Source organism: Nelumbo nucifera, chromosome 3 (genome assembly GCF_055504915.1).
Source record: "Nelumbo nucifera cultivar China Antique chromosome 3, China Antique-T2T, whole genome shotgun sequence".
In the NCBI taxonomy this organism is placed as follows: domain Eukaryota; kingdom Viridiplantae; phylum Streptophyta; class Magnoliopsida; order Proteales; family Nelumbonaceae; genus Nelumbo; species Nelumbo nucifera.
Genome location: NC_142651.1, coordinates 42,547,334 through 42,563,333, shown reverse-complemented (window position 1 = coordinate 42,563,333; position 16,000 = coordinate 42,547,334).

Genomic DNA, 16,000 nt, shown 5'->3' with positions numbered 1-16,000 from the left:
ATGTTCTCAATTCTATAATCGTGAGGGAGAAGGCAACTTCCTAATCTTACGAATATACACCCATAGGAAACCTTTCACAATGGTTTCCTACTCCTTCCCGCTCCTAAACTCAAATTCATATAAAACTTTCTAACAATCTTTTTGAAGAAAATTACCAAGTACCAAGCATCCATTGTTTCATTTTGTTGCTGGTCATAATAGGCCAAGGGCAACATTGCCAAATCGCTTCCAAGTAGGGGTGTGGTTGAGTAGTCCAAGGCCTGGGGTGGTCGAGGGTTGGTAGGCCGGTCTTGCGAGGAGTAAAAGAGAGAACGTTATAGGCCCTAGGTTGATGCCCGAGGTAAGAACTCCGACGGTCAAGTTAGTATGGGTGCAACGCAAGGTGGACGAGGCCTGAGGTGGAAACACTTAGACGAGGCCATAAAGAAAGTTAAGAGTTCTTAGGTCCAGATTCCATATGTTTACCTTGAGGGGTAGGAATGGCAACAGGGCAGGTTTGAGGCGGGGCACCACCTCCCCGTCCCCGCCCCGTCCTTGTTTAGGGTCGAGGAAAACCCACCCATTCGGGGGGGGCCCGGTTTTACGGGGGAAATTTCCATTCCTATTGAGCAGGTTGCCCCCTATTTATACTTGAGGCCGCCTGGAGGTAGGTGGGCTCGAACTGTCAGGATGCAGTCCAACCCCAAAGGAGCGCGGTCATCCGAGGTCACCAAGTGCAGCCGCACCATTTGCTTTGGGTTGCATGTCGATATTTGCTCTAGACAAGCCCTGATTGGGTCCACTCTGAGTACCGCCACCAAATATGTGCACTGTGTTATTGGTCAAGGCCATATGCGCCTACATCATTTGCCCCCCACTCTTGAGGCTATGATGGAGGTCTCACCTTGGAACCTCAGCTTCGGCTGAAGAGAGTGTGTCGTTTGTGCTCAGAGGTGTCACTAGGGCCTATCCGGTGAGGGCCTAGGTTGAGGTTAATGCCATGTCCTCACTAGGGGGCGTCGAAGGGCTCCCTTTGTAGGGCTTTGACCTCGGCCTCGGCTTGTCGAAGATGTCTTTATCACTACCTTCAGGTTCATCTAGCTATGGTACGTACCAGACACGAATGAAAGGGCGTTTGCCCCCCGGTCTTGTCTTACGCTAGTGCCAAGGTGAGTATATGTGAGGCGCCGGCCTCTGCTGAGGTTGCCAAGGGATTACATATTGTCTAGTGATCATGACTTAGCCATGTGTGGAGTGGATCTCACTAAGCTACTAATAGGTTATGACCCATCGGGGGACAGATCTCGGTGACGGGCGCATATCGTGTGCGTCACGGGTTCCTATGTTTGCAAGGTAGAATCGTGTTCGGGACGGGCTTCGAGTTGGAGCCATATGCAAGATGGGTCGTACCATCGCGCCCATAGGAGAGACGGGAGTCAAGTGGGCCGGGTTACGAATTTCCTGGTTTGGTGTCACTAGGCAAACCGGTTGATGTGGCGAGGAGACTGGTCGGCTCGCCCGACGTACTTTTGTCTTCTCGAGGTGAGCGACGTGTGTTGATCGCTAGATAGAACTACAAAGGCGGCCATTGTGTAGTTGTTGGATTGGAGGCAATCTGGTCGTCCATTTTCCTTTAAATAGGGGCCTTAGTCGCGTTCGCTTCTACCATTTGCTTTCAGGCTCCTTTGCTTCCAAGTGCCCTTGTTTCCCAGTGCCTTTGCATCCGAGAGACCTCGGCTTTCCTTAGAGTCATCTAGACTTCGTATCGTTAGGTAAAGAACCCCTTCAGCACCCATGTCTTACTCAGACTCCAGCCCAAAATGCTATGAACTCCCAGACTTCTAGAGGCGCGAGCTCCTTCCGAATTTCGTCTACTGCCAATTGCAGAAGGGGCACGCCGAGTGAGCCCGAGGCTTGAGGTTGAGGTGCTAAGGGAGAGGATTGCCCAGGTGGGTGCTGAATGCAGCCGAAGGGGGGGGATGAATCTCCTAATGAGAGCGTCAGATCTACGAGGCCGAGGGAAGTCGAGGGGTCTCCACGGTCACCTGACGTGGTTGAGGGCAAGGAAGTCCCTGAGGACGGCAGTCGACTATTCGGACCGAGGGGTGAACATAGGGCATCTGTCGCGCTCGGAGCAGGGCAGTGTTCTTGACTTTGACCAGGTGAAGACCTATCGAGGAGGTACTACATCCCTCGGTCTTACATGCTTAGGGTTCCTGACACCAATGATCAGTCGTGGACGTCGGAGGAGGGGGAAATTTGCATTTACTAGCATTTCTTAGAATTCGGCCTTAGGTTTCCTCTCATCCCCAAGCTGCTGAGGTGGTATGACATCTCCATCAGCCAACTAGATCCTAATGCCCTTAGGACCATCATCGCCATGCTGGTGGTGGCTTGGCTCCGAGACATCAAGCTTTCCCAAATGATCTTTCGTGCCATGTTTGTGTCGAGACCTCACCCTCACGAGGACGACATATACTATTTTTAGTCTTGGAGAGGCCAATCAGTTGACAACCCTTCGTTTGTGCACCACTGGAAGAGCAAACTCTTCTTTATCTGTTATCCTGAGGGTTGGTCGTTTAGGTCAGGACGGGGGAGATGCACTTAGCCACCGAGAAACCCATGCCTTTCCTTTGAGACAATGAAGCCGACGTAATGACCCACATTCTCGTGCTGGGGACGATCCAGGCCAAGCCCCTATTGGAGGAGGAGCTTCTCTTGGTTTTTGTTGGGGTCAGTCCCACCCGCCTCGGTAGGAGAAGTCCTATTGTCAGCTTTTAACACGTCAATCTTTCATTTTTTTTCTTAGAGGTACCGACACGTGTTTCGTTTTCTTGCAGAGATGCCAGTTTATGGAAAGAGGTTGTTGTTGGAGAGGGCCCAGGCTAAGAAGAAAGCATAAGGCGAGGGCACGTTAAGGAGGCAGACGCTGAGAGGAACTGTGCCTGTCGAGAAGATGCCTCGACCTCAGGCTCTAACTGACACGGGAACTGACCTGAAGGAAGGTGAAATCCATCATATGGATGACCGAACCATGCTAGATGGTTGGGCGAATTTTCAAAAATTTTCTTTCAATCTTATAGGAATCGCATTCGCAGTTTTAAAAAATCTGCATTTTTTTATGATCGATCTTGCACCGGAACCTGATCAAATTTTAAATAAAACAAGAGGGAGAAGTATACCTGTAACGAATTCCACAGATGTAGCTCCCAAATTGGTAGTTCACGCCCAAATTGAATCCCAAAACCAGCTTCCACTGAAGATGACACAACTTGGAGTGAAGCTGGTTCAACAAAGCAGTTTTCAGCAAAACAACAATCCAACTGTATGGATCAAACAATGGAGGTGAGCACAACTTTTCTCTATAATTTTCTTGCAAAAATCATAGGTATAACTGATCAAGATCAGTCCAAAGAATTGGAGGTCGAACTAGGGTTTCTAGGCGGCAAGAGCAGAGAGAGCTAAAAGAATAGAGTATTGAAGCAGTTAAGTCTCTCTTTTCTTAATCTTTAAGAAGCACCACTCCTAATCATTAGGAGGTTTGTAATCAAAATTTTTATTTGGATTTGGACTCTATCAGTTGATTGGTCTTATCCTCTTATGAGAATAGGTGCCCCAAACCCATATTCGCCCAAATCACATGACAGCTTAAGCAGTCACGTGACCACTTGATTAATCATATTAATCAAGCGCTTTAGGCCCATTAACTAAGTAGCTCACATCCCAAGAGAGTTGCTGGTCCATTTCAGTTCAATTTGTATGGTGTGGGACCCCCAACAATGATCTTGCATAAGCTCATATGGGTTCGGTGCAGCCGAATTCACTGCCAAATGTAGTGAACCCCTGAGCCCATCAGTATGGGCTCAAAATGGGCCCAACATTTACAGTTAAATGATCCCTGAGTTCAGCCATCCTATGAAGGCCCAAAGATAATGGACTTAAGTAAGATATAGCCCATCAAGTAAACAACCCTTAATGGTTTCTTACACGTAACCTTTTCTATCCACAATGATTAAACACTACCCGACATGGAAGGATATCTCCCCTAACTGCAAGGTGTAGTATTGCACTCTCTGCTCAGATGGGTCCCAGGAATTTAAACATTTTTCTTAAAACATAATATACATATACATATATATATAATATATATATATATATATGTATGTACATATAAATATATTTTTGCAAAACAAATCTCAAACACGATTGAAATCAACTGCCAGCAATTTTGGTTTCTATCAGAGATAGTGTAGTTTCGATCATTCACTTTGTCCGACAAAATGGCTGATCCTATCACTATGATCACCCATTAAAGTTAATTTTCAGACTGTCCCAACAAACCCGGGTTTTGACCCCCAAAGGATCTCACTGATTAGCATATCAAAGACAGCCCGATCCAACACCCAATGCAGTACCATAATCAAGTCTGGGGGTTATGTGTAACTTTTCAGTTTTGCCCATCAATCTCCAAGGTCCAGGGCATAATTGAAAAATGGTTCAGGTTCAGTGTTAAAATCATACACACACTACATGTGCTTCGGGTCTAACCCTAGCAACTGAGATAAGTTGCCCCAGCTTCTTTGGCAGCACATTAGTGTCAGCCTTGGCAGGATAAACTCCCAAAGTCTATCAAACTGTTAAGAACATTCTAAACTAACACGAGTCTCATAAGTGTCTAGTTCAAGGGGTAATTTCACAGAAACATACCAATTACAACATGAAACAATAATGTAGTTTTATTCATTTACAATAAATGTTTTTGTACATCAAAATAATTGGAGCTAAGGGCATACACTATCTAACACAACCAAGGTAAGAGGCCGACCAATGAGAGCCATCAGCGAGAGACTAGTTAGAAGAGGCCAGCTGATGCACCTTAACTCCCTCCGGGGAAGAGGTTGGCACACAAGGACCTCCCAATCGAGGGCAGTGCGCGAGGGAGAGAGGTCATTGTTGCACCGAGGGGGATGCGATGGAGCCTTCTTCTACCCCTCTGTCTTCATCTGCCCCCAGAGATCTATCAAATAGGGGGATTCCCTTGACACTAAGGGGGTCGAGAGAGCTCTGATCAAGGGAATGATCCCATAAGGGGATCGTTTGGCCCTGATGAACGGGAATCCCCTCGCCCTCCGAGACCACGACCTAGACCATTTGGTCGAGGTAAGCTTTTCTCTTCGTTACTTCTCTGGTTGGTGTTTTTTTTTCATTCTTTTTTTTTTGCTTCAATTTTCTAACGAGGGTATTTTCGTTGCATGTTTGTCGGTACTTTGTCAGTTTGGGTGACCGGGTCGGGCTCCTCCTCAATCACTTGAAGAAGGTTGAGGATAAGAAAGAGCCGCTTGAGGCCGAGAGCAGTCGGGATGTCGCTATTTCAACTACGAACGATGAGAAGGAGGTCTGGAAGACGCTGGAGGAGGACTTCAAGGCCGAGAAGGCCCGCATGGTCGAGCTCCAAGAGGCCCTGAAAAAGTCAGAGCTTGAGTGCGTCCACCTCGGCGAGGCCCTAGCGGCGGTTTAGGCGCGGGTGACGGAGGTCGAGGAGTGGGCTAAGGATGTCATCGCCATTTGGAAGACAATGGAGGAGTATCAACGCTGCCTTCCCGGTGGACCAGTTGAAGGTCTCGGGGCATGTTGAAGCCTTTCTTGTTGAGGAGCGTGCCGCTCCCACTACCGAGGACACTATTGTCCCTACTGCCGAGGTTGTCGAGGTTCCTGCCCCAACCGTCGAGGATGTGGCTTAGGCTGTTCTACTCCTTGCTTTTTTTCTGTTTATTTTTTGTAAAGGGTTGGACCTCCCCATCCAAGGTCCGTTTTTGTGAAGCGCTAAATGAATAGTTAATGAAATATACTTTTTGCATAGCTTGTGCCTTTGTTTCTTCTACTTTTTTTTTTGGGTCCAGGGGTCTATGCCCCCTTCCAAGGGGCCAATAAGTAGCAAAAAGGTTATCACCCGAGGTGGCCTGGCCTGCCACTTAGTCGCTTGCTGAGGAAGTCAAGTTGAAGGAATTTGGCTGAGGTCGAGCCATGCCACCGAGGTGATCGGGGTCCCTTCCTCGGCGAGGAGGAAAAACAGGTGAAGTCCTTAGCTCTCCTAGCCTAGTTTTCATCCCCATAGGGTGTTGGCTGGACGGGGTCGAGGTGAGCCGCCGAGGTGTTGGGGATATTCTCCTGACCTTTGCGTCGTTAAGTGAGTGAAGCCAAGGTGGCCTGTTGTCACTGAGGAGTCGAGGTAAGGAGCATACCTTGGCCGACCTGGCTTGACTTTCTTAGGAGAGCCCTAGGGTGTGATCCTTCGGACGACCAAGGCTACCAAGGTGCGCTTGACCAAGGTCAGCATGTTCTTCCTGTTTGGCAGATCACTTGGGTTATTTTTAGTGTCTGTTCGTTATAGGCAAGGGTTATTAGCCGATGGTTGCAGCCGAGCTCCTTGTTGTTCCTTACCTTAGCGCGAAGGCTGGGTGAACGTATGGTTCACAAGGAACCATGTGTCTCGACCACTGTCCAGTCCGAGCATGTATCCTTGAAGGAGGTTGTACGCATCGGCTAGTCGTGTGGCTGATGGGTCCAGGCCACTGGCAAAAATAAGAACTTGTACACTAAAACATTGATCCAAGGGAGGAGAAACTTTACACTTGTATTGACTACTCAACTAATAGGGAGTACATTCATTGGTAATACATTCGAAGGTTTTTTGAGTTCCATGTCTGAGGGACTGGTCTTCCATTTAGATGCTCGAGCCGAAACGTGTTGGGTTCGACAACTTGCTTGATTCTGTAGGGGTCGAGCTTGCCTACATCGGGCTCGAGCACCATGACTTTTTTAAGGACGAGGTCTCTTTCTTTGTAACGTATTTCTTTCACCCTTGAGTACTCTGTTGATAAGTTGCTACCCTGATTTGTGCTTATTCTCGAACTTCTTCCAACAGGTCCAGGTTTTTTTCTAAGTTCATCATTCTTAGCTTCGTTGTACACCTCGGTTCAAAGCGTCGGCTGGTCGATCTTCGCTGGAATGACAGCCTCGGTGGCATAAGTTAAGTTTAATGGGGTTTCTCCCATGGCTATCCGAGGTGTCGTCTGGTAGGCCTACATGGCCATGTTTAGTTCATCGGCCCAGAGGCCTTTGGCTCTGTAGTCTGGTCTCCAACCCTTCTAGGATAGTCCATCAAGGTGTACTGCTGCTTGATGCTGAGGGAGGCACACCATTCTCGGAACCTCATGTCGTCGAACTGCTTCCCGTTGTTGGTGACTGGCATGTGGGGGAGGCCAAAGCGGCAGATGATGGTCTTCTAGAATAAATCTTGTATCATCCTGGTTGTGATGGTAGATAGGGAATTGACTTCAACCTATTTGGTGAAGTAGTTGATGGTGACACCGAGGTAATTTCTGTTTCTAGTGGCTTAAGGGAATGAGCCAAGAAGATCCATGCCCCACTTGGAAAAGGGCCAAGGGCCAACAGAGTTTGTGGCTAGCCGGTGGGAGATGTTGGAGTGTCACTGGCACCGGTTGCACTTCTGCACCGGCTCGACTGCATCTTTCTGAACCCTTGCCTTAGTGCTTTTTAGGCCAAGGCTCTGCCTCCGAGATGGTTGTCGCATATGCCTTCGTGAATCTCTCAGAGCACATACTCACCCTCCTCTTGGCGGAGGCATTGGAGGTAGGGCAAGGTAAAAGATCTTCAATACAACTTCCCTTTCAAGCAAAAGTGTATTGGGCAGCCTGCCATCAGATTCACCTGGCCTGGTTTCTGTCATCGGGCAGTTGCTCGATCAGGAGGAAAGCAATGATGGGATCCATTCAGGATGGCTCGACCTGTACTGGGAGTATTTGGACTTCTTCAATGATAAGACGAGCTAACTTCTCCATGCGGATGGTCGATGGCTGCGTTGGAGGTGCTTGCCAATTTTAATAGGGCGTCAACCCTCATGTTCTCGGATCGTGGGACTTGTCACAGGGAGAAGTGTTGGAAGTGGCAAGCGAGCTCTTGCACCTTAGCTAGGTATTTGGCCAGAACTCATCGTTGACTTGGTTCACCACCATTTGGGAGTAGTTCGAAGCTTGGAGTGTGGCTGAGTAGTCCGAGGCCTAGGGTGGCCGAGGGCTGGTGGGCCGGTCCTGCGATGAGCAAAAGAGAGAGAACGTCATAGGCCCCGAGTAGTATGGGTGCAACGCAGGGTGGACAAAGCCTGAAGTGGAAACACTCAGACAAGGCCACAAATGAAGTTAATAGTTCTTAGGTCCATACTCCATATGTTTACTTTGAGGGGGTTGCCCCCCTATTTATACTTGAGGCCACCTGGAGGTAGGTGGGCTCGGACGGTCAAGATGCGGTCCAGCCCTAAGGAGCGCGGTCATCCGAGGTCGCCGAGTGTGATCGTGCCATTGGCTCCGGGTTGCACGCCAACCTTTGCTCTGGACACGTCCTGATTAGGTCCGCTCTGAGTGCCACTGCCAAATACATGCACGTGTGTTATTGGTCAAGGCCATGTGCGCCTACATCACATTTGTTTCTTTCTTGTTCCCCTTTTTCCATCTCTAGTTTGTTTTTCAACCTACAAATTTTCTTTTCCTTCTTTTCATTTAAGGATTCTTTGCTTCATTCATCGCATCTTTTCCCCTTTCTTCAATTGTGGCAATAGTCGATGTAGAAAGGCAGTGGTGAGTTGATTACATGCCTTTGTTTTTTTATCTATATCTATTTTTTTTGTTGGAAACCTACACTTGGAATACTTAAGGGAGTCCTTATAGTGGTATGCTTGATGAGTGAGAAAATAATGGAAAACAAAAAAAATGAAGTCATTTGGGCCATCAATGATAAAAGTTATAATAACAAAACATGCAAATGACTAACCATATTGGATGTTGATATAATTGACATATGCATAACTAAGGGATTATCAGGTGCTCAAGTCCCCATAAACCCAAATAGACACAACTTGACCGAGTTGGTTAAACAGATTGTGGAGTTGCAAGTTGATGATGTTAAGTTGAAGGTCTCCAACATATAGAGACAACATGACAAAATGACCAACCATTCAGTAGACTACTATAACATGGATTAGTGGCTACTGTGTTCACTAAAAGTAGCGAACACTGTAGTTGTAACAGTTGGTCTTTAAAATAGATTTCATAGTAGTCGACTACTATCAATATCCTGTTCCTAGTAGTTAACTACTAGACTAAAAGATTTATAAGTAGTCGATTACTATCTCAACATAACTCGGAATAGCAGTAAGAATAAGCTAAAAGTAACAAAAAATATTAAGGCAAATAAAACAAGCACCACCAATAACACATAATTTATGTGATTTCACCCTATCATCTACATACATGACAAAGATGAAAAATATTATTTATTATAAAAAGAAACAATAAACAATATAAGTACATTGTGTCTTGCAACCCAAACCAACCCTTAACCATTGTAAACCTGTTTTCCCTTTCATCTCTCAAATAACAAAAAACAAGGGGAAAGCTCCATTCTTACAAAAAAAGCGAGTACATGCGCGTGCGCACACACACACTCTCTCTCTCTCTAAACCATAAATACAAAAGAAACCTTTTATATATAAAACTCTATTTATCTTAAAAATGAAGCACACCAACCGTTAAATTAAAAATCATCTAGTGATTAAAAAATAAAACAAAATTCCAACAATCTAAACCTTGGCTTATTTTTCAACCACTTTGGAAATCTAAGGTTTTTGCCTCCACTTGTTTGCAAATATCATAGATTTTTAGTGGCCTTGTAAAACACCACCACCTTTTAGTAATTTTCTTCACTTTTCAACAAAATATCACTTTATTTTGATATTTTCAGTAATAATTATTTAATTATATTTCATATATTTTGGAAAATTCATATCAACTTTAATAATTAAAAATAATTATAGTAAACTTATATTCATATTTTAAGTAATTAGTAATTAAGCACGTACAATCCATATATGATTTTTTTCATATTAATTACTTGAATTTTATATATTTCATAGTTAAGATATAAATTAAAAAATAATAAAAGTAATAATATGGCTAAAAACAAAATTAAATACTTGTACTAAATGTGCACTTGCGGAAATTTTAAATTACAATTGTTATTATTATTATTATCATCATCATCATCATTACTACACTCTACTACTACTACTACTACACTACTAAATTTTGTGTTCCATTTCTATCTTACATAAAAATAATTTTTATATTAACAATTAGTTTTATTTAATACTATGATTGACCCAGCATTTAGATAAGAAAGTAGTTTTGTTTTCAGACCAGTTTTAAATAAGTATCTATTTTTAATATTTTTATTTGTATACATTTATTGAAAGTAAAACACAATTTTTTATATAAATGTAATTTTGTTACGTTGTTTACTTTATTGATGTTTATACCCCCCCCCCAAGAATGCAAGGTCGGGGCAGGTTCTCTATATACATGGTCCTCATTGTGTTACTGCTTGCCTAAAGAAGTAAGATAAGAAGCTGCGTAGAATTTCTCTGACCTTGGCTAAATAAGTAGCCATGGTAGGGGTTGCGGGCTTCATATTCGCCGGTGACCTGGTTGACCACGAGCTGGGAATCACTACAGATGATGAGGTGTTTAGCTTTCTCTTCCTTTTCTAAGGTGAGCCCGGCTATCAATGCTTCGTTGTTAGACGCTGCGAACCCGAACCGAAATGCGTACTCCAGCTTCACCCCGCTTGGACCGTACAGAATAATGCCCACCCTGCTTCCTTGTTGATTGAATAAGCCGTCAACGTGGAGGATCCAGGGCTCCTCGTCCCAGGTAGGACTTGTTCGGACCGGGATTGGTGTCGTGCTGGTTGAAGCTTCCTTCGGGTGCCCGAGCTTAGTCAGTTCAGGGACTGCGGTGGCAAAGGTACATTCTACAACGAAGTTGACTAAGGCTTAGGCCTTAATCACCGTCCGAGTTTCGTACCGGATGTCGTACTCACTGAGTTCAATGGCCCATTTCGTTAGTCTGCCAGACATCTCGATCTGAGTTCTGGTATACTGGATCCCACATGCATCATCTTCTGTGAAGTAAATGGGATCTTCTTGATCGGCTCCGCATTAGTGTTGTTGACTTCCGTATGATCTAGTACCATTATGGCGCGGAGTGGCTCTGGGTGCTGAGCCAAGCTACCATGGATGGATGGGCCTTGTTTTGAGTCCGCGGCCAGGGCCCCAAACCGGTTGCCTATGAGCGAGCCCTCTTGATGAGAAGGCCGAGGTAACGTGTCCCTGGCGGGCTGAGTATATCCCGATCTGTTAAAGTTGCCCTGAGAAGCGAGCGGGGTGACTTGTCTGTCCCTCCTATTGCGGGACGAGACCTAACTCCCAAGAAGAAGTGGGACTTAGGACGTCTCGCCTCAGTGGGGGAAGCGATTCTGCTAACGACGATGGGATTGATTTTGTTGTGCCGCCGAGTGCTGAGGTGGAACTGGCTGCGGATTCAGCTGTAGCGGTGGAAACAGCTGCTGGTACTGTTGCTGGTAAAAGTGATGGATGACTTGTTGTTGATAGTGTTGGAACTGTTGGACCTGTTGCATTCGGACCTAAATGGCCCGAACGTAGTGTACCAGGTCGTCAAGTTGGGATTGCCTGACTCTAGGGGGAACCACAGATGGTTCAGCGAATGTCGCGCCGACTACAAGAGGGAGTGGTGCGTTCACTTGTGCAATTGCTTGGGGCATGGTCAGCATTTGGACCGCAGCCGCAGTGAGCGGTATGGTAAACTGACTAATGCAAACAAATAGAATCTGAGATTGCCCCCCAAAGACATTCGCCTCGTTGTTTTGTCCGGTGTTACTAGAGGAAGCCATGAATGTGATTCTGTTATTGATGGTGGAGAAAGACTTTTTATAGTGTTTTCCCACAAACGACGCCAAATGATATTGCGCAATCTCGCAGGTCGCCAGTTCGGTGCCTGTGCCAGGCCGCCAGTTCAGCGCCTGTGCCAGGTTGCCAGTTCGGCACTATGCCAAGCTGCCAGGTCGGCGCCTGTGCTAGGCTGCTAGTTGAGACACCATCATCTTGGCTAAGGCAAGTTGTTGCCTAAGTGGTTCCAAATGTCACCTAGTTGTTTCGATATGCCATGTGTCACAATGTCATGAAGCCCAAATCCGCCCTTATCAAATCCATTTGACCTAAACCACTAACATACGACCCCAAAAAAAGTTTGATTTCTAGGTTGACATTAAATTTTATATTACATTCACATTATTGATAAAATTACATCTTATGTGTAATATTTATTTATGTTCAATATAATGAACGTATAATATTATAGTTGTACTCAATATTTTATTTTTTATAAATATATATAATAGTTCATCTTATGTATAACATTTTTTTTTGTGTTTCTTTATATTTTCTATTTTTAAAAAAATTATTATTTTATTATGACATTATTTCATTTCTAGTTTATTTTAATTTTGGCATTCCATTTTCATCACTTATAAAAATACTTCTTATATTTCATACTTATTTTTGTCTAGTCTAATGAATATACAATATTAGTGATGTGCCAAAATTGTTTTTTTTTGTATTTTATATTTTCTTTATTTTATTTTTTATTATTTAATTATGGTATTATTTATTAATGCATTTGACCCCAAATGGTTGAATTGCTTACCCACCACCGAGTGGGAAGAAAATTGTTTTTTTTTAATTATTTTTCAAAATATTTATTTTTTATATTATTAATAATGAAAAAATATATCTTAGATATATGATTTAATAAGAGAATATATCTTACATATGAGATTTAATGAGAGATAATAAAAAAATAGTTTTACTTTCAACTGGTTTTAGAATTTACATTCCATTTCCATCATTAATAAAAACATTTTTTATTTATCATCAATGTTTTCAACCTGTTGTTGACTTGGCTGATTGAACCATTTGAACTGTCACTTGACTTTAATCCTAGATTGGGTTCTTTCGAAACTTCCGCTTCTAACTTGAGTGATTCAATCATTTTCCCTTTCAACCCACTAACCTAGTTATAGGTTGTGCACTTAATCATGTGCAAACTTTTGGAAGCCATAACTTCGCACTCGAATGTCTGATTGGTTTATTTTATTTTATTTTTTTTAGTAACTTTTCAATATCTATACGTCCCAATGGCCTTAGGTTCATTGCCTTGCTATTTTCATGAAAAACCCATTTTTTGCACATAAATTGAAATTGTAAGGTTTTTTTATAAATAAAAAACTAAAATCTGAATTAAAAAATAAATAAATATAACATAATAAATATATAATACATATATTATTTGTAATATATGTAAAACATAATTATAAAATATAAGTAAAACATAACTACAATATATGTAAAACCAATGATCAAAGTATCGATATCAGGTATCATATCGGACAGTTTGGATACAGATACATTTGGAAACATATGGATATGGACGAAAGATAAGAAAATACATGGATACGATATGAAAATGATACAAATTTCATAAATACATCAATTACACTAATTTTAAAAGTTAAAATAACCACAAATAAAGCATAAATGCATAAAAAAATATATTACTAATATAACAAGATACATAAATATCTTACAATTTTGTTGATAATCCAACAATCGAGAGTCCAATACTCATATTATATAGTTTTTACAAAGTAAAACATGCACAAAACCATTATTATGTTAAGTTTTATAAGTCCAAGATACAAAACATATTCAATTATTATTTTTTAATTACTATAACAATTATTTTATATTTTTACTTTTCAACATTAACAAAAAAGTCAAAATATTAAATTTTGAAATGTTTGATAATATCAAAATTACTGTCATATAAAATTTATAATTTTTCTAAGATATACATATTATTTACATATTTTTACTTTTAATCTTAACTAAAAGAGTATCAAAATTATTAAAATTTCTAAGGTACATATCATATGAAATTTATAAATTTTAATAATTAAATTAACAATTCCATTGTTAACATTTTTATTTCCTATAGTTTTTTTCTGAAATAACAAATAATTTTTTATATAAATTTAAATTAGAGGATTTTATAAATTCAATTTAATAGTATAAACAAATATATTAATAAATATGCTATTTTTAGTCTAAATTAAAATATCAAAGAATAATTTATAAACAATTATATAGAATTTGAAGATACATATAATGTACAAATTTATGAAATTTAAGTACTAAAATAAGTATATATTATTAATATTTTTATTTGTATAAATTTATTGAAAGTAAAAAACAAATTTTTATATAAATGTAATTTTGTTACGTTGTTTACTTTATTGATGTTTATAAAGTAGTAATTTTTAATATTATAGAATTTAATGATGAGAAAAAACAAAAAAAAAGTTAAATATTTGATTCAATGAGCAATTAATAATTCAAATGTTGGATTTAATGAGAGAGGATTGAATGCAGTGAATGTCTTAAAATTATCTCTTTTCAACTCATTTAATATCAATAACCAACTACCCTATTTCCCTCATTTTTATCAATAAATTTAAATATGGAGGTATAAATTTTGTCATCGAAAAATTACAGAAATATTCTCGTGGCTATTCGTACTTTTTGAAATAGTATAGATAGATTAATTATTCATATTGAATTAAATGATAGTCAATTTATTTTGATATATTAACTAGTTAATCATTCATAATTTCATAAAATTAATGAAAATACAAAGACCTACTGATATTTATTGAAATCTTTTAATAATGAATGAAACACAATTTTTTATTTAATTAATTAGTGATACTAATTGAATAATGATTTATTGACATTTTTAGATATTTAATGAAAATTTCGATGAGAAATTAATTTCATTAAATATCAATTTAGTCTTTACATTTTTTGTAATTTTAATATTTCTAGTAATTTGTGAGCAATAATTATTTATTAATATTTTCAATAATTTTGGGAAGTTCATTTTATTTTATTTTTTTGAAAATTAATCATTCATACCAAAAGTTTTTTTAGTAATCATCATACCAAAAGTTAATAATTTGTTTTGAAAATATTACAAATTTTTTGGTAATATTGATAACTTATTTTGGTAATTTTGATAATTAAGTATGATATGTAAATTTCGTCTTTAATTTTGAAACAATTTTAATTTATTTATTTTTTAATTAAGTATGATATGATAATCGAGGTTGAGGACCAAAATTTATTTCAAAAACAATGTCTATAATGCCTATATGATCCCCACATAAGACCCGCTCTAGTTACATTCAATTACTTATCATTAATAATACATTATTTTTATCACACTATTAATTAAATTTAATCATGAATTAATAATATTTGTAATTTAATTAACCTTAAATTAACAATAATTATGCATTAATTATTTTTATGTGAAATAATTTCCTTTCATGTTATTATTTTAAATTTTCTCGTGCATTAAGTCTAGGGGTGATCATGGGGTCAGACCGGACTTGATTTCGGCCTAATATTTTTTATATATAAAATATTATAGATATATAATATTTTATATTAAATGAAATAATATGTACATAAACTTTTATTTTATATATTATATAATATAAAATATTATATATAGTATAAATTATATCTATCATTTCATAATATTTATATATAAAATATAAAATAATATATTTATATATATTGTACACAAAATATATAAATTTTTATGTATACGGATAATAACAAACTTAAAGTATTAATTCTAAGCCTAACCCTAAAAGTTATAGGTTTAATATAGGTTTTGGACTTGAACACAACCGAGGCCCAAATACAAAATTTCCGAGCAAGATCTGCACGAGACGGGCTGAAATGATCACCCCTAATTAGGTCCACTACTAATATATTATGGACAAAAGAGCCAAGCTGGCAAGTAGCCAGCTGTATTGCGTAACTACGAAGCGATTTCCAAATCGCACGGTATAGATAATGGAGTCAGAAGAGGCGGTTACACCGCTTAATCTCAACCGTCCATCTAATTTACTCGTGCCTATAAATATCTACTCCATTCTCGTCACAGACCTACTCCGCGTCAAG